The sequence below is a fragment of the Chlorocebus sabaeus genome, chromosome 12, assembly GCF_047675955.1.
Source record: "Chlorocebus sabaeus isolate Y175 chromosome 12, mChlSab1.0.hap1, whole genome shotgun sequence".
NCBI classification, from domain to species: domain Eukaryota; kingdom Metazoa; phylum Chordata; class Mammalia; order Primates; family Cercopithecidae; genus Chlorocebus; species Chlorocebus sabaeus.
The window spans coordinates 4145798-4164578 of NC_132915.1; the positions used below are offsets into that span (position 1 = coordinate 4145798).

At 46.8% G+C, this 18781-nt stretch overlaps 1 protein-coding gene and 1 pseudogene across 1 annotated transcript in view; both read right to left on the reverse strand.

The window, feature by feature from the left end:
• Nucleotides 1-1009: 1009 nt before the first annotated feature.
• On the reverse strand, nt 1010-13771 carry LOC140712904 (lysine--tRNA ligase pseudogene; annotated as a pseudogene).
• PTPDC1 (protein tyrosine phosphatase domain containing 1) overlaps nt 13748-18781 on the reverse strand; it is a 123236-nt gene continuing 118202 nt past the window's right edge. Inside the window, exons 10-11 of the transcript XR_492134.3 lie at nt 16976-17134; nt 13748-13853 (exon numbers count right to left, since the gene is read on the reverse strand). The gene's annotated coding sequence lies outside the window, so the exon portion shown is untranslated. The remainder of the gene's footprint in view (nt 13854-16975; nt 17135-18781) is intronic.

The following is an 18781-nucleotide window of genomic DNA, read 5'->3' on the forward strand; positions in this document are numbered from 1 at the left end:
GTCTTTGAGGGTGTCTGGAAGACAGCAGCATTTGAACTAGTGGACTGAGGAAGGCAAGTGGCCCTCCCCAGTGTGGGTGGGCGGCATTCAATCCATTGAAAGCCCAAATGGAATAAAAAGGTGGAGGAGGGTTGAATTTGCTCTGCCTGTTTGAGCTGGAGTATTGATCTTCTCCTGCTCTCAGTGCTCCTGGCTCTCAGGCCTTCAGACTCAGACTGGAATCTACACCATCAGCTTTCAAGCCCTCAGGTCTTTGAACTGTACCACCAGCCAGCTCTCCTGGGTCACCAGCTTGTGGATGGCAGATTGTGGGATTTCTCAACTTCCATAAATCACACAATCCAATTCCTCATAATAAATCTCTTTATATCTGGATATATCTCCTCTTGGCTGTTTCTCTGGTGAACCCTGCCTAATACACTGGGTCTTCTGCAACAGTCCGCTCAGGTCTGTCTTAGCACAGAGCATCATGGATTTTTTGACCGCGAGGGTGATGTCTGGACAGTGCCTTCCAAAACCTTACCTAGGAGCCTCCCATTTTCTCTGTGCTCAGAAAAGCTGCCTCTTGAAGAATTACAGCAGGAAGAGAGAAAACCCACAGCTGGGGGCCCAGGCATAGTGAGTCTCCCCAGGGAGCATTCCCGGGTGGAGTGGACATTCATTATATTTTCTACCTACAGCCAGGGGTTTGCAAACGGGTGATGGCCTGGGGGTCACATCTGGTTCACAGAAGTTCTTTCTGACACCCGCGCAATGTTTTAAAGCTATTTTTAACTAGCTGACAGCATGCAAAAGAATCAAGACATTTAACAGGAAAAAAAAAAATCTAGATTTCTTGCTTTTCTAAAAAAAAATTGGCATCTCTGGCTACACTCAGCCTACATTCCAACATGACAATATTTTCTTTATGTGAAGCATGGGCTCTGCTATTTGTCACAGTCCCCATTGAGCCTGCTTCATTCTTACTACGAGCCTGGCCTCTGAAGTCATCTAAATTTGTGTCCTCTGGCCTGGAAGCACGGCCTTTTCTTTTGAAATACAGCTCCTGCCCCACTTTAGTTAGTGGGGTTTTGGTCTCAGCTGTTAATCACAGTACCTTAACCACGGAGGTGAGTGGGTAACACACACTGGTAAGTCCTATAAGGGGACAGTACCTCAGTAAGGCCAGTGTCCCTTCCTGGAAAGGTAGTAAACATGAACTAGGAGAAGGAAGTCCTCTTAGCCTCAGATCTCAAGCTGTAATGACATGTGAGAAGAAGTCAGCCCACAGCAGAAAAAGCAAAGCAAGAGTCAAGAAACAGAGACAAGGCCGGACGTGGTGGCTCACGCCTGTAATTCCAGCACTTTGGAGGCCGAGGCGGGCAGATCACAAGGTCAGGAGTTCGAGACCAGCCTGGCCAATATGGCGAAACTCCGTCTCTACTAAAAATACAAAAATTAGCTGAGTGTGGTGACACACGCCTGTAGTCCCAGCTACTTGGCAGGCTGAGGCAGGAGAATGAATCGCTTGGACCCGGGAGGCAGAGGTTGCAGTGAGTTGAGATCACGCCACTGCACTCCAGCCTGGGCGACAGAGCAAGACTCTGTCTCAGAAAGGAAAAGAGACAAAAAGCAGAGAAAGAGGTCACGATAGCAGCTGAGTCCCCACATCCAGGCATCCTCAAGGCCACTCCCCCACTTCCCCACTGATCATCAGAAGCTGTACATGTCCCTCTTTTCTCCCCGGAGCTAGATGGAATTTCTGTCACTTGCAACCAGAGATGCTACTAATGAAGTGGTTAGGAGGAGGACTGGCTTGAGAGTGACATCTGCAGTCCGCATTTCTACCATGCTATTTGCGATTTTGGACAAACTGCTGATCTTCTTTCACCTCAGTTCATCTGTCTGTTCGGTGGGCACGGGGCACTCTAATGCTTGTCTCCGCGTGTGGAATGGAGTTCTCATAATGTAACATACATAAAGCATTCAACTCGGTGCTTGTGCATAAATAGGTATGCACAAAGAATTTCATCAACACTGAATTTTAAGATAAATGTTTAATAAAAACTAGTGGACTGGAAAGAAGAGTGAGTGAACTCCTGGAGAATTGTAATAGTGGTTTCTTTTTAAAGATAGGATGTCACTCTGTCACTCAGGCTGGAGTGCAGTGGCACGATCATAGCTCACTGCAGCTTCGAACTCCTAGGCTAAAACGATCCTCTCACCTCAACATCCCAAGTAACTGGAACTACAGGTGGGGGACACCATGTTTGACCATTTAAAAAAAGAATTTTTTTTTTTTTTTTTTTGTAGAGACAAGGTCTCCCTATGTTGCCCAGACTGGTCTCAAACTCCTGGCCTCAAGTGATCCTCCTGCGTTGGCCTCCGAAAGTGCTGAGATTATACAGGTGTGAGCCACCGCCCCAGGCCAGCAGTGTTCTTTAAGGTGATATTTCCAGATCAGTACTGCTTTCAGAGACTTGGGAATATCCCACAAGAAACTAGGCCTCACCCAGATGGACTTGGATTTGTTTTACGGCTCACTGTTTAAGTAAATGTGTGATTCTAAACCAGTTATTTACATTTTTTGACCCTGAGTGTCCACCTATAAGGTGGAGATAATAATTCTCAGCTCTTTTAGTTATTTTGAGAATTAAATTAACTCGTTAATATGAAGGGTGCATAGTAGTCTCTGGTAAGCATCGAATAAACTGCAGTTAGGACTGTTGTGATGGAAAAAGAACTAAATCCATGGACAAGAGCTAACCAAAGGCTTCGTTTCTGTGGAGTCATTGCCATTGTGACGTCTAGTATTTGAAGCTCAATTGAGCTGAAATTGCATAGTAAGTCATCAGAACACAATGCTGTTCTGTTCAGTTGTGCCAAGAACTCACCTCCTGCACCACCTCCAGCCCAGCCAAGCCCAGCATCTCCCACTAGTTAAAGTCCTCCTATGTTAGCTTTCAGCAACAAGCTTTTAAAGCAGGTTTCCATTAAAAATGAAAAAAACAAAACAAAAAAAACTCTGGATGATTAATTAGCAGCAGAATAACCCAAATCAAGAGAGAGATCACAATGGGGAAAGTTTTTTTTTTTTTTCTTTTTAAGAAGTGAAGTCTAGCAACTTTGAAATTACAGACAAAATGATGAAAGTTTTTGACATTTTGAGGCCAAAATATGACTTTACGCTGTTGATTCCCTAGACCTAAACCCACTTCCTTGTGTGGAGAACACACCAGTGGAGGAAGTGGAGGAGGAATAACATGGGTCCCCAGGAAGCTTTGCCTCTTTGTTGGGTTTTGGCAGCAAGCCCAACTCTGACTTGCATAAAATCTCCTGGAGCATTTGTTCCAACAGTTCGCTCTGCACGGCCCCGCCCGTCCTGCAGGCCTCGGGCAGCCTGGCCGCGGTGGCCAGCGCCTGGGCTAACTCAGGCAGGACCAAGCCAGCAGTATCTATTCCTTTAGTGAGCTCTTGAAAATAGCGCCCGATAGACACGTTGTCCTTTTCAGGGACCTGGGGGACCATGCCGTCATGCATGAGCCTCTTCATCTCCATCCTGAGCTTTTTGTCCTTTCTTGCGGAAACTGTACCACATTCCGGTGCTGCTGCAGGAGCCTCAGCATCTGGTGGCAGAGCTGGTGGGGGGCTGTGAGGTCCCGGGCCACCCACTGCAGCCTCTCCAACTCGGAGGCATGCTCCAGCTCCAGCTCCTGCTTCGAGGTAACCGTGCAGCTACAGCTGTGGATGCCGCTGATCAGGCAGTTTCCGATGGTTTCGATCATGGTCCTTGTGCTGGTGGCACTGGTGGGCAGGTCTGAGGAGCCTCTCTGTGTCCTGCCGAGGGAGCACTAATACACACTTAGGCAAGCCCTGCAGGGAGGCCCTCCAGCCCACAGGCTCTGCTCTGCCCAGGCTTCTACCCTGAGTCAGGGAGGCCCCAGACCTGGCAGACACTGCTGGTTGCCAGGCCATTACCCGTTTTTCACCTCTTTCCTACCCAAAGAACTCTGATTCTTTGGAGAAACCAATGTGGGCAGCTAAAAATACTACATTCATTTCCTGCTTCCCTTGACATTGGGAGTAACCAGGTGTGCAATGGAAGCAGAAGTAGAACCAGTCAGGTGGGCTTCTGGGAAGCTGCTTAAAAGTGGGTAGGTGCCCCCGGGACCAGTCTTGATCCTTCCCTTTCTCCTTGCAGGGATCACAGACAGGCTGCCGATATGCAACAGTCATCCTGCGACTACTTGCTGACAAGAGCACATACCAAATAGCTGAGAGAAAAGGGCTGGAGCATCATGGCTCCCAAGCCAGTCAGCCTTGACTTCCTACCTTGGGACATTTCATTAAAGTAAAAAAATAGAACCCCTAATTCTTTAAAGCCACTGCTCATGGACTTCTGCTACAGCCAAATGCAGACCATTGTTGAAAGAATAGCCACATGGAAGACATCACCTGAATAATTCAGAGGGGAATAAATGAAATCTAAGATACAACCATTCTAACATTTCTAGAAAAAGTCAAGATCTCATACTCTAGAACTGGTGGTCTTCAGTTCACCAAGCTGCGCCTAGCTGGGCACAGCGGCTCACCCCTGTAATCCCAACACTTTGAGACCCAAGGCAGGTGGATTGCTTGAGCTCAGGGGTTTGAGGCCAGCCTGGGCAGCATGGCACAACTCCATCTCTGCAAAATATGCAAAAATTAGCTGAGCATGGTGGTACATGCCTGTACTCCCAGCTATTCTGGAGGTTGAGATGGGAGGATCCCTTGAGCCCAGGAGGTCAAGGCTGCAGTGAGCCGTGATTGTTCCACTGCACTCCAGCCTGGGTGACACAGCAGGACCCTCTCTCAAAAATAAGTAAAATAAATAAACCCCAGTACCAGTATCACCCGGTGATCAGGTCTTTCCAGATGGGGCAGCAAAAAGTAGGGGAAAGCACACCAATGGAGCCACACAGACCCAGGAGAATCTTGGTTCTTGCTAGCTGGGTAGACTTGGATCTCAGTTTCCTGCCTACTAAGAAAGGGATCCTGGCCAGGCACAGTGGCTTGTGCCTGTAATCCCAGCACTTTGGGAGGCTGAGGCGGGCGGATCACCTGAGGTCAGGAGTCTGAGACCAGCCTGGCTAACATGGTGAAACCCTGTCTCTACTAAAAATACAAAAATTAGCTGGGTGTGGTGGCGGGCACCTATAATCCCAGCTACTGGGGAGGCTGAGGCAGGAGAATTGTATGAACCTGAAAGGCGGAGGTTACAGTGAGCCAAGATGGTGTCATTGCATTCCAGCCTGGGTGACAGGGTGAGACAAAAAAAAGAGAAAACAACAACAAAACAAACCAACAAAAACTCAGGAGTTGGGGGAGTGGGCTCAAGCATGCGCACTAAGGGGTAAAACGGTGGAGTGTAACTGTTATGTGACTGTCTAGGAACACTCGACCAGGACAGGAAGAACGCCTCAAGTGAGCATGCTCACAACTCCAGTAAACGCACTGCGCGTGCAGCTCCTCTTAAGTGCTGACGGGCCACTGCACGTGGGGACAGCCCACCCCACTAGAAGAATCAGGGGAGAAGGGACGCAACTGCCCGGAAGCATGCCAGTGTAGAAAATCCCAAGTCAAAGGTCAAACAATGCACTCTGAAGTTGCCCGCTGGCCCTCTTCCAAAGGTACTTTCTTTCTTTCTTTCTTTCTTTTTTTTTTTTGAGAAGAGACAAATGGTTTATTTGGTAACAAGGATTAAAAAGAAATGTTTAATTCCTTGTCTCTATTCTGATGACTGAACTGAACCACAGTAGTCAAATGGAAAGCGACACACAAGAATTCCCTTGCAGACCTTGATCTTTTGCAGAAATGCAAAGACGCCTGAGTTATACAACTTGCAATCATTATTTTCTAGACAGAAGTGCCAACTGTTGTGCTTTCCAGCATATCAGTGGTTGCTACATTCTCCTTCTTGTCTTCGGGTTTCATGGCAGGAAACAGAAGTACTTCCTTGATGTTGTTGGAGTCCGTGAGAAACATGGCGACTTGGTCAATGCCCATGTCCCAGCCAGCTGTGGGGGGCAGCCCGTATTCCAGGGCAGTACAGAAGTTTTCATCTATGAACATGTTGATTCTCCGGAAGGATGGGGTGAAGTCAATATCATAGACTTGGCCCTCTGGGCCACCTGGGGGTAGGTGACCTTGTAACTGCCTGTAATATGCTTCACCATCCCTGAAACCATCTTCTCCATGACTTCCATGAGATCGTGATAGTCTGCATAGGCCATGTAGAACTCACAGGTGGTGAACTCAGGATTGTGTGTCAAATCAATCAATTCCCTCATTCCGGAACTGACGTCCAATTTCATAAACCTGGTTGATGCCACCAACCACAAGCATGGTAGAGTTCTGGAGCAATTCTCATATATAAATTCATGTCCAGTTTGTTGTGATAAGTGATGAAAGGCTTGGCCACAGCTCCCTCTGGGATGATGTTCATCATGGGAGTTTCAATCTCTAGGAATCCCAGCTCATTCAAGAAACTTCTTATATATGTGATGCTCTTAGAGTGGATGATAAATTTCTGCCTCACAAAATATTCAGGATCAAGTCCACATATCTCTGGTGATACCTTGTTTCCTTGTCTTTGAGGCCAAAGTGAAGATGTGGTAACATCTGCAAACAGGGAGACAGCAGTGTGATCTCATGCGGAATGATGCTCAGCTCACCTTTCTTGGTTTTCCCAGGACTCCCTGAACTCCAGTTATGTCTCCCCAACACAGTCTGTTATTAATATGAATAAATTCTTCTTCTGATTTATAATTTCTGGAATTGGCCATGACGTGCAATTTCACCCCTTCTCATAGAAGATGAGCTTTCCTCCAGAAGCTCTTTTGGTATGGATCCTACCTGCCACCTTTAAGGTGATGTCAGTCAGGTGATCCCCAGGCTGTAGGTGACTATATTCTGGGATGAAGTCAGTGAGATGTCTACATGGAACTTGTGTGGGGATGGATCTTCCCCATTGACCTTCAGTTGATGAATTGCTTGATGGTGAATTTTGTTGTATTGATTTGGGTCCAGGCTCTCTTCCTCAGGACCCACACCACTGTCAGTGGTGTGCTTGGTGGCAGCAGTGGTGGCTTGGCTTAGCTGTTTCTCACTGAGCTCTTTCCGCTTGGCTTCCTTCTCTGCTACTTTCTTATTGGCTTTCAGGCGTCTCTTCAGCTCACTTCTTTGATCAGAAAATGGCTTATCCTTGTGAGGCGCTGTGAAAGGAGCAAGTTGACCCAGTCGCAGTTCCCTGCGACCCAACTCTACCCAGGAAGTTTTGCGCAGGGACCCCCTAACAAGCCTTACAGCAGCTTGTGTCAACATGGCAGAACACCCTGGAACTAATGATTACCACGACCACTGCACTCCAGCCGGGGCAACAGAGACTTTGTTGCTCAGTTTTGGCTCGCTACCATCCACTTTCACCTCGGCTCCCTGCACTGCTGCCATCTTCCCAGAGGCCCTGACCCAGAAGTGATGAGGATAGTACGTTAATTTCCAGGTCCAAATATACTTTATTTCTTTCAGTCCTGCTCTAAAGCTTTTTAATAAACTGTCACTCCTGCTCTAAAACTTGCCTCAGTCTCTCCCTCTACCTTATCCCCCTCCGTCAAATTCTGTTTGCAGAGGAGGCAAGAATTCAGGTTGCTGCAGACCCACTCGGATTTGCTGCCGGTAACAGATGCAATTCATAAGGACGGGTGCTGCAGTGATAGCCCCAGTCATTCCGATCCCTGGGGAGCCATGGTACCTGGAGTCCAGCAGGTTAGGAGGAGGAATTTTGGGGTGGGTAGCAAGGAATTGAGAATTCTCTTTTGTGCATGTTATGGTTGAGGTGCTTGAGGGCATCCCGTCAAGATTTCTCTCTCTCTCTCTCTCTTCTTTCTTTTCTTCTCTTCCTTTCCTTTCCTTTCCTCTCCTTTCCTTCCCTTTCCTTTCTTTTCCTTTCCTTTCTTTTCTCTGTCTCACTTTGTCACCCAGGCTAGAGTGCAGGTGCCATCACAGCTTACTGCAGCCTCGACTTTTCTAGATCAAGTGATCCTCCCACCTCAGCATCCCGAGTAGCTGGGACTACAGGCTCACACCACTAAGACTGGATAATTTTTGTGTTTTTTGTAGTGATGGGGTTTTGCCATGTTGCCCAGGCTGGTCTGGAACTCTTAGGCCCAAGCGATCTGCCTGCATCTACCTGCCAAAGGGCTGAGATTACAGGCATGAGCCACCATGCCCGGCCCCTATGGAGACTTCAAGGAGGCAGTTGTGTGGGACTGGGATCAAGACAGGGATCTGAGTTGGAGATCTAGCTGTGGGAGTCATCAGCACAGGGGATTTTTAAAGGAAGGGACTCGAGATGAGATTATTTTTGGAGAGAATGTAGACACAGGCCTGAGGGCTGAGCAGTGGGGCACACCAAGATTTGTAGGTGTGATAGAGGAAGATGAACATTAAGAAGTGGCCAAGTTAGCTGTAGAAGTTGGGAAAGACAGGAAGGGTAGATCTCCTGGAGGTTGTGGCCATTTTACTTCCCTCGAGTCCAGAAAACAGTTACTAGACACAGACTACTCTATGCAGAGTAACTGGAAGTGAGTGTTTCCTGAGATGCTGGCACATGGGGTCAAGAAAGGAAAGAAGTTAATAAAGAGAAGACTCTTGATTTATTTGTATCCTTCACCCAGTTGGGTCCTTTAAGATTTAAAACATTTCTTTTGAATTTTTAACACTAGTTTGGTTGTACTTCAGCTTCCAAGAAAACTTACAGTTCTGCTCTATATAGGAATATTAAAATGCTACAAGTTGTGGAGTATTTTATACTTGTAAAAGGGTCTATTTTCTGATAAGTGAAATGATCTATTTTCTGATAAATATTTTAGGGCTTTCTATCGAGAACAGAGCCACAAATATGAAAAAGATTTAACATAGATTACACTTTATTCGTTAGCTTGAATGAGTCATTCAAATTTCTGTGTTTATGATAAGGAATAGATGGTACAGTACACTTGTTTTCGAACAGGATAACTCCCATGGAGAAGTTCACACAAGAACAAGCTTGTTTATCTCCCCCAGCCCTGCTTCTCATTTAAAATACACTTGGATTCCCAGCACATAGAGTTACGGTTTTCCTCAGTACCCCTCAGTGAGCCATTAAGCTGGATCGTTAGGGTCCAGAACAGAGCCCTCCAATTCAGAGTGTACCATTGCAGGGGCATTTCTCAAAAGTATTAATTTAGCTCTTCATCGCCATTGAATTTCAGCTTAAAATGGGGCCGGGTGGGGTGGCTCACACCTGTAATGCCAGCACTTTGGGAGGCTGAGGTGGGCAGATCACTGGAGGTCAGGAGTTCAAGACCAGCCTGACCAACACAGTGAAACCCCATCTCTACTAAAAATACAAAAATTAGCTGGATGTGGTAGTGTGCGACTGTAATCCCAGCTCCTTGGCAGGTCGAAGCGAGAGGACCGCTTGAACCCAGGAGGCGGAGGTTGCAGTGAGCCGACATCATGCCACAGCACTCCAGCCTGGGTGACAGAGCGAGACTCCATCTCAACTAAAAAAAAAAAAGAAAGAAAAAAGAATTTCAGTTTAAAGTGTTCTTACTCCTTCAGTAGAGCCAAGATACTAATGGTTGACAAATTTATCTACAGGTCAAATCAAAGCATTTGTAAACAACTGGGGAAATAAAATTCACTGAGCTGGAACTTTGTCTTGCTTTCTCTTGTACACCCAGTCACCATCACAGGGCCTAGCACCTGACAGGCATCCAAGACATGCAGACAAATAAATAAATGAATGAGGAAAGTATGCATTTTGTTTTCTGATAATGCCATATGCATGCTAGAGTTCAGTAAGCTCAGTTTTTCAATATCCTTTAAATCTTTAAAATAGCTTTATTGTCGGGTACGGTGGCTCATGCCTGTAATCTCAGCACTTTGGGAGGCAGAGGCAGGTGGATCACGAGGTCAAGAGTTCGAGACCAACCTGGCCAACATGGTGAAACCCCATCTCTACTAAGAATACAAAAGTTAGCCTGGCATGGTGGCACGTGCCTGTAATCCCAGCCAGTCAGAGGCTGAGGCAGGAGAATCGCTTGAACCCAGGAGGCAGAGGTTGCAGTGAGCCGAGATTGCGCCACTGTACTCCAGCCTGGGCAACAGAGCAAGTCTCCATCTCGGGGAAAAATAAACAAACAAACAAATAAATAAATAAAATAAAATAGCTTTATTGAGTGTAATTTATGTACCAAGAAGTGTATAATTTGATAAGTTTTGAAACTTCTTTGGTATTTGGAAACCATCATCACAAGCAAGATCACGAACATATCTATCACTCCCAAAAGTTTCCTCATGCCTTGCTTCTACCCACTCCTGACCTTGCCTCTCCAAGCAATCACTGGCCTTCTTTCTCTAATTGTATGTTAGTTTGCATTTTCTAAAATTTTATATGAACAGAATCTTGCTCTTTTTTGTCTGGCTTCTTTCACTCAGCAATTTTCAGTTCCATTCATGGGTTCTTGTGTGTATCAATTTGTTTCTCCATTCATCTGTACATCTGGGTTGTCTCCAGTTCATGCCTATTAGTTTAAAAAGTTACTTTGAACATTTGTGCACAAGTCTCTGTATGCATGTCCATTTCCTATTCTCACATGTTTTGAAACCTAGCAATGGAATGACTGGATCACATATTTAACTTTTTAAAAATTTGCCAGACTATCTCGAAGTGTCTATACCATTTCTGACAGCAGTGTATGCGTTCCAGTTCCTCCGCATCCTCATCAACACTTGGTATGCTTTATCCTTTGTAAGAGGGGTGTAGTGCTATCTCGTGGTTTTATTTGCATTTCCTTAAGACAACCTTTGCATATGTTTATTTTTTTCATCCGTGTAGCTTCTTTGGTGAAGTATGCAAATACTTTGCCCATTTTTTTTTGAGTTGTTTGTTTTCTTATTGTCGAGTTTTGAGAGTTCTTTATATTCTTTACCTTTTATCAGGTATGTGCTTTGCAAATATTTTTCTTCTTTTTTTTCTGTAAGTTTTATAGTTTTAGATGTTGTATGTAAGTTTATGATCTATTAAGAGATCTATTACATATAGTGTTAAGGATCAATGCCGGTTCCTTTTTTCTTTGTTTTCTTCCTTCCTTTCTACCTTTCTTTCCTTTTTTTTAAAAAAAAATGTTTTGGTATATGGATATTCACTGAAAAGGCCATCCTTCCTCCACTGCATTGCTTCTGTAGCCTTGTAAGAGCTCAGATTTGTGGGTTTATTTCCCAACTCTTTATTATTTTCCACTGTTCCATTTGTGTATCCTTATGCCAATATTATTTTGTTTTGATGGTTATAGCTTTATAATAATACTTTCTGATTTTTGTTTTTTATTAAAAATCTTTTTTTTCAGAGAGGTCTCACTCTGTGGCTCAGGCTGGAGAGCAGTGGTACAATCATAGCTTGCTGCAGCCTCATACTCCTAGGGTCAAGCAGCCCTCCTGCCTTAGCCTCCCAAATGGATGGCTGGGACTACAGGTACATGCCACCTCACCTGGCTAATTTTATTTTAATTTTTTGTAGAGACAGGGTCTTGCTTTGTTGCCCAGGCTGGTCTTGAACTCCTGGCTTTAAGCGATCCTCTAGTCTCAGCCTCCCAAAGTGCTGGGATTATAGGCGAGAGCCACCATACCCAGCTATAATAGTTCTTCAAATCAGGTAGTGTTAGCGCTTCAACTTTGTTCTTTTTCAAAATTGTTTTGGCTACTCTAGAATCCTTGCCTTTCCATCTAAGCTTTGGAATCGCCTTGTTAACTAAAAAAAAAGTTTGCTGAGATTAATAACAATTGGATTAATAATTGGATTAAAGCTATAGAACACTTTGGGGAGCACCGACAGCTCAACAATGTTGAGTTTTCCTGCACATGAACAATGTATACCTCTTGTGAAAGGAAGATAAATCTTGGGGCACAAAATCACTAAGCCAAAGGGAAAAGTCAAGCAGTGAGCTGTGTCAGGCAACCTGCCTCCCATTTTATTCATAAATAAGATAGCTACAAAGATAAAACAGCTACACACCTCCCTCATAATTTTCCCATAAGGAAATTCTTTTTATTTTTATTTATTTATTTATTTATTTATTTTTTTTGAGAAGGAGTCTCGCTCTGCCGCCCAGGCTGGAGTACAGTGGCCGGATCTCAGCTCACTGCAAGCTCCGCCTCCCGGGTTCACGCCATTCTCCTGCCTCAGCCTCCTGAGTAGCTGGGACTACAGGCGCCCACCACCGCGCCCGGCTAATTTTTTTTTGTATTTTCAGTAGAGACGGGGTTTCACCGTGATAGCCAGGATGGTCTCGATCTCCTGACCTCGTGATCCGCCCGTCTCGGCCTCCCAAAGTGCTGGGATTACAGGTTTGAGCCACCGCGCCCGGCCAGGAAATTCTTTTTAAATTAAAAAAATTTTTGACCAGGCCAGTGGCTCATGCCTATAATCCCAGCACTTTGGGAGGCAGAGGTGCGCGGATCGCGAGGTCAGGAGATAGAGACCATCCTGGCTAACACGGTGAAACCCCATCTCTACTAAAAATACAAAAAATTAGCCAGGTGTGGTGGTGGGGGCCTGTAGTCCCAGCTACTCAGGAGGCTGAGGCAGGAGAATGGTGTGAACCCAGGAGGCTGAGCTTGCAGTGAGCCGAGATCCTGCCACTGCACTCCAGCCTATTTTTATATTTTCTGTCTGTAACGTTCTGAAATATGGAATATAATTATTATAACTTTTAGTGTCTTCATCTATTAATTCTAACATCTATCTCAGTTCTGATTTGATTTTGATTGTGTGATTATTGTCCTCATTATAGACGATGTTTTCCTGCTTCTTTGCCTGCCTGGTAATCTTTGATTGGATGCCAGACATTGTGAATTTTACTTGGTTGGGAGCTGGATATTTTTGTATTCCTATAAATCGTCAATTTTGTTATGGGATGCAGTGGAGCTACTTGGAAAGAGTTTGATCCTTTCAGGTCTTGCTTTTATTGTTTTTTAGGTGGGTCCACAGCAGTGGTCCATCTAGGGCTAATTACTCCTGACTACTCGGAGACAAGACCTTCTGAGTACTCTTCCCAGTGTTCCATGATGTATGAGCTTTTCCAGTCTTGTGGAAATAGGCATTGTTCCTTGTCCCGTGCAAGCATCAGGTGCTCTTCCCTCAGTAATTTTATGTTTCCTTGTCTAACCTTGGGTAGTGTCTTCACAGACATATGCTGATCAGTTCACTGCTAAGTAGTCAAGGAAGACCCTCAACAGGTCTCCAGGATCTCTCTTTGTGTAACCATCTCCTCTCTGAACTCTGTCCTATGTACTCTAACTGCTGTGGTCTCCCTCGACTCTTAGCTCCATCTCCTGAACTCAGGGAAGGCAAATTAATTGGCTATTAACTGTTTACTTTTTGAAGTCCTGAAAGTCATCAGGACTGACCCAGTTCTTAAGGTGCACATTTCAAAACTTGGCATGTTTCAGGACAGACTCAAGGGGAACCTGTCTCTAGAGAATGCAATGTATGATTTCTCCCTTGCATTTATACATGACCTTTGTTGGCCTAGTGCTTTGAAGAGAAAACTGTTGAATCCAGAACCAAACATTGTCTTCCTGTTAATGCAGGGACAAGAGAGGAACCATTCAAGCCATACCTCAGTTTCCTGGACTGTGCTCTCAGATCTCTGCAGCACCTGCTGAATGTCCTCAGCAAAGCTAGCTTTCCTCTCTGTGTACGCATCAGCAATCTTGGCTACCTGGCGAGAACTGTGGTCCCCAGAGAGCTTGAATATCCTGCACATTGGCTCTTCATCACTTAGGCACATCTGATTGAGAAAAGAAAAGTCAGTGAAACTTTGTTTCCTTCCTTTTCTAGCCCCATGCACTAGAGACCTGCCCTACCCAGGTTGATGACATTGTGAATGTGTGAAGCAAGTATTAAAAGTCAGTTGCACAGACACCTTGGTGTGTGTAGAACAGAAGTGATGGTAGTACTAAGATGGTCTGGTCGTGATTTAGTAAGTGCATGTTGTTATTTCACGGAATCCTCACACAACCACCACCCTTTGCCTTAGATAGTATTTTTTTTTTTTCCAGACAGGGTCTTGCTTTGTCACCCAGGCTGGAGTGCAGTGGTGCAATCTCAGCTCACTGCAACCTCTGCCTCCCGGGTTCAAGTGATTCTCCTGCCTCAGCCTCCCAAGCAGCTGGGACTACAGGCACATGCCACCATGCCTGGCTAATTTTTTGTATTTTTAGTAGAGACAGGTTTCGCTGTATTGGCCAGGCTGGTCTCTAACTCCTGGCCTCAAGTGATTTGCCCGCCTCAGCCTCCCAAAGTGCTGGGATTACAGGTGTGAGCTACCACACCCAGCCTACATAGTACGGTTTTATGGGTGAGGAAGCTCAGAAGGCGGTAAGTAACTTGCCAGGAAGGGACAGCACTGTGATTAGAAGACAAGGTCCTTCTGAGTCTAAGGTCAGAGCTTTTCCCATGTTGCCACACCGCCTGCCTCATAGGACTGCCGTGAGAATTAAATAGGGTGATGCACATAAGATGCCTGGAGTAGTGCCTGTCACCTGGATGACATTAAACCCCTGGTAGCTATTGATAATATTATAAGGACCTCCACAAACAAAGTGAGCCCCACTACGGGACTCAAAGCTGAGAACATTTCTAGACGGAGGGGATCAAAGAGGTGCCATGCCCCAGGCCTGCTTCTTCTGCTTCCTCCCCTTCCTTACTCAGCTCAGGGGCAGGCTCTGAATGAATACCCTAGAGGTGACTGCTGAAGATGAGGCAGAATCGTAGCAAGTTTGTGAAAAACTAAACCAATTCTTAAGGGCCTAGTCTAAAGAGGAATACATAATTGCACCTCAGGGGCTTGACCTAGCCTGTCCCAAGCAATGTCATTGATCTCGGCAGAAGCACAAGCTGCAAGGAAGCGAGGAGTGGCCCAGGTGGCTGGCTGAAGGTAGAGGATCTCAGAGTGACCCTGCCCCACCGTGGGGGACCTGATTCAGAGCTAGGAGACCCTCTTCCAGAGCCTCTTTCAGAGCCACATCTCTGCTTTGGGAGTTGGCTTCAGAGTTTCAAGTTACGGCAGAATTATGAAGTCTCATGAATACTTTTGACTTCTTCCAAATAAATTGTCAACTTAGGAGGCCGGACGTGGTGCCTCACGCCTGTAATCCCAGCACTTTGGGAGGCCGAGGCAGGCGGATCACGAGGTCAGGAGATGGAGACCATCCTGGCTAACACGGTGAAACCCGTTCCTACTAAAATTACAAAAAAATTAGTGAGGTGTGGTGGTGGGCGCCTGTAGTCCCAGCTACTCGGGAGGCTGAAGCAGGAGAATGGTGTGAACCTGGGAGGCGGAGTTTGCAGTGAGCTGAGATCACACCACTGCACTCCAGCTTGGGCGACAGAGTGAGACTCCATCTTAAAAAAAAAAAATTGTCAACTTATTTTACACCTGATAATTAGCAAAGACAAGCAACCTAGATGAGGCCCCTAAGGCCGGTGGCTGATGCTACCTAATCTATGTAACATGGAAACTCTGCCTTCTTCTGCCCCTCTGGGGTTGCTCTGGGAGTCAAGTAGGCTAAAGGTTGTAAATGTGCTTTGTCAACAGCAAAGAATTAAAGCCTTTTTAAGGGGTATCACATCTGACACAAGGATCCATCCTAAACTCAGTGCCAAAGGGGAAAATTACCTCAAAATTCCCTTTGAAGATCCCTTAGCAAGGGAATGTGGAGTGTCTTGTAGAACACATATAGTTTTGTAACAAGGCACACTGTAGATATGTGTGTAGAAATGTACAGAGCATTGGACAGAAACAACCAAGGGTTCATATGACACACTGTGCGGAAAACGTGTGCTGAGCATCCGAACGCCAGAATTTCACTCGGCTCTCCAAAGGAGTCCCTCCTCAGCAGCCATTCAGGAGGCAGCAGAAGGAATAGCCAGTTCGCCAGTCTCATCCTATCCCACCCCCTCTCTGACATGACTGAGGGTGGCTGGAGTCTCATAAATCTCATAAATCACTGTAGCTGTTTGAGCCCCTTCTACATGTGACCCCTTCAACCCCACTGTGGGCTGCAGGGCACCCACACACGCACACACACAAGCACCCACACACATGCACATGCACACATGCACCCACACACGTGCGCATACACACACCCACACACGCAACACACACACACTCACACACATGCACACACGCACCCATGCACACACACACATGCACACACACACGCACACACATGCACCCGCACACGCACCCACACACACGCACACACACACGCACCCCCCACATGCACACACACGTGCACACATGCACCCGTGCACACACACACGCACACACATGCACCCACACATCCACACACACGCACACACACACACGCACCCCCCACATGCACACACACACGCACACACGCACCCGTGCACACACACACGCACACACACGCACCCACACACACCCACACACGCACCCACACATCCACACATGCACACACACACACGCACCCCCACACGCACACACACACATGCACACACGCACCCATGCACACACACACACCCGTGTACACACACACGCACCCACACACGTACCCGCACATGCACACACACACGCACACACGCACCCACATAAATGCACACACATACGCACCCACCCACACACATGGACACACACACATACACACACACACATGCACCCACACACGCACCCACACACCCATACGTGTGTGCACACACACACATATTCGTCCCTGGGCTTCACGTTACGAATCAAGAATAAAGTTAGCATTGCGTTGTGGATTTGGAAAGTAATCCTCTCCTATACTCCTGAGTAAACGTCTGATTTCAGCTACGTAGGGTTGCTGAGTAATTTGACAGCATGGGCAGCTAGGCAAAAAGAAAATTTTAAAAAGTATAATTTAATACCAGATTAATGATTTCTCCACGCTTTTCACTCATCTGAGCGAGCTGGTTCTGCTCCTCGGTGTGAAGTGTCTCAAGTACTTCCTTAAGCTTTGCCAGGATATTTTCAGCCAGGATGTTTCTCTGCAATCCATTTGTTCCCCTGCCCCTCAAATAAATGTCCTAAGACACAGAGATGACATGAGTTTGTGGCAAATTCCTGAGGCCAAAGGCCACCTCATCTTTGGGGAAGGTTGAAATACGTCCCTTCCTGGTCACCAAAACACCATCCAGGAGGAGGAAAGCACTCACATTACACCCTGGGGAAGGCTGACAAGACCTGGAGAAGGAAGTGACTGTGAGAACCCTGCAAGATAACACTTCCAAGCTGGCCCTGCTGTGGACCTGTTACCAGCATCTGTCATGAAAGTCACTACAAGCTCCATCAGGTGAAACGAGCCTGCGTTCTTTCAGTCCGTTGAGTTTTGGTTAGGACCTACTCTGTCTTCCACAGAAACTCAGCCCAGTGGTAAGACAAACGCTCACAGCCAATGACTGTACAGTTGGATATGCCAGTGGAGTGCAGAGAACGAAGGACCAGGTCTCACTGTGTCTTTTATTGTCTGTATTGTGATGCGTTGACACCCGGGGCCTGCCCTCCCAGGGTCAGCCAACTCCTAGAGTAAAGGATCTCACCTGGGACTGTGCTTTTCAGATGCAAACGAACCAACCCAGACCCCACACCCCCAACCATCCAGCCTTGTCACCAGCAGGCCACTGTCCACCTGCCCTAATTACCAGACCCAAGGTGCAGCTCCTATGCCTCCGAGCCCACTGAAATGATTCACACTAGCCAGTCTTTAGCCTGCTTCCCTTCCCTTCCCCATTTCTTCCTGTGGAAACCACAGCAAAGGCCCTGGACCACAGTTCCCTGCCATTCCCTCTGCCTCCTGATCAACCCTGGGGCTTCCCCATGCGGCCCTGCATGGTGGGGGGCTCCCTCCTCTTGGGAAGTGTGAGTAACAAGCTACCTTTTCAATGGCAATCATCTCCCGATCTTTTGGCCCCCACAGAACCAGTGCAGGGAAGTGATTTCTCTTCTACCCCACTCAGAATTTCCATGGCCCCTCAGAAATGAGAAAAGAACTTGTCTGGAAAAGAGGTGGACCTGGGTTTGAATTCCAGCCTAGCACTCACTACAGAATGCCACTGGTGTATAAATCTTTTCCAGAATTCAGCAGAATGAATACTCCAGGGAAGATGAATGGGCCAGCACCTGGAATCTGGGCCTTTTTTCTTTTCAAAGAAAACTGAAGAGCATTGAAAATGTCCCAGAGGGCCTGCCTTCAGAGCTGGGCACACCAGTCCTCTCCCGCCCTCCTCTTTCAAATCTCTGCCTCCACTCAATCAATCCCAAGCTCTTTCCCACCTCCTCTAGGCTGCAGGTGCAGCTGGTGTCCCAGCCAGCATTGTCCCTCCGCTCGATCCTCTGTGTCCTGTCAGGGTGAGGACGCCTGGCTACACGTGCTCAGCCTTCTTGGGATGGCACCTGCATGACCTGCCCAAACCCCAAATCCAGGCTCAACAAAATTTCTGCGAAGACCTCCAGTGTACTTCCTGTGCCCTTTGCAGGTTCCTTATGGGCTCCCGGAGTCTGAGGAGCCTGTGTGTCTGTCACCTGGGAGGAGGGAAGCCAGAGAGCAGGGCAGGGGGCAAGGACCACCTCCCTTACAAAGTGGAGCTTCGGAGGGTGCCATTATCTCTAGTTGCTTGGTGCATAACTTAAAATCACAATAGAGAAATTAAGGCTGCCATGGACCTGCTCAGGGA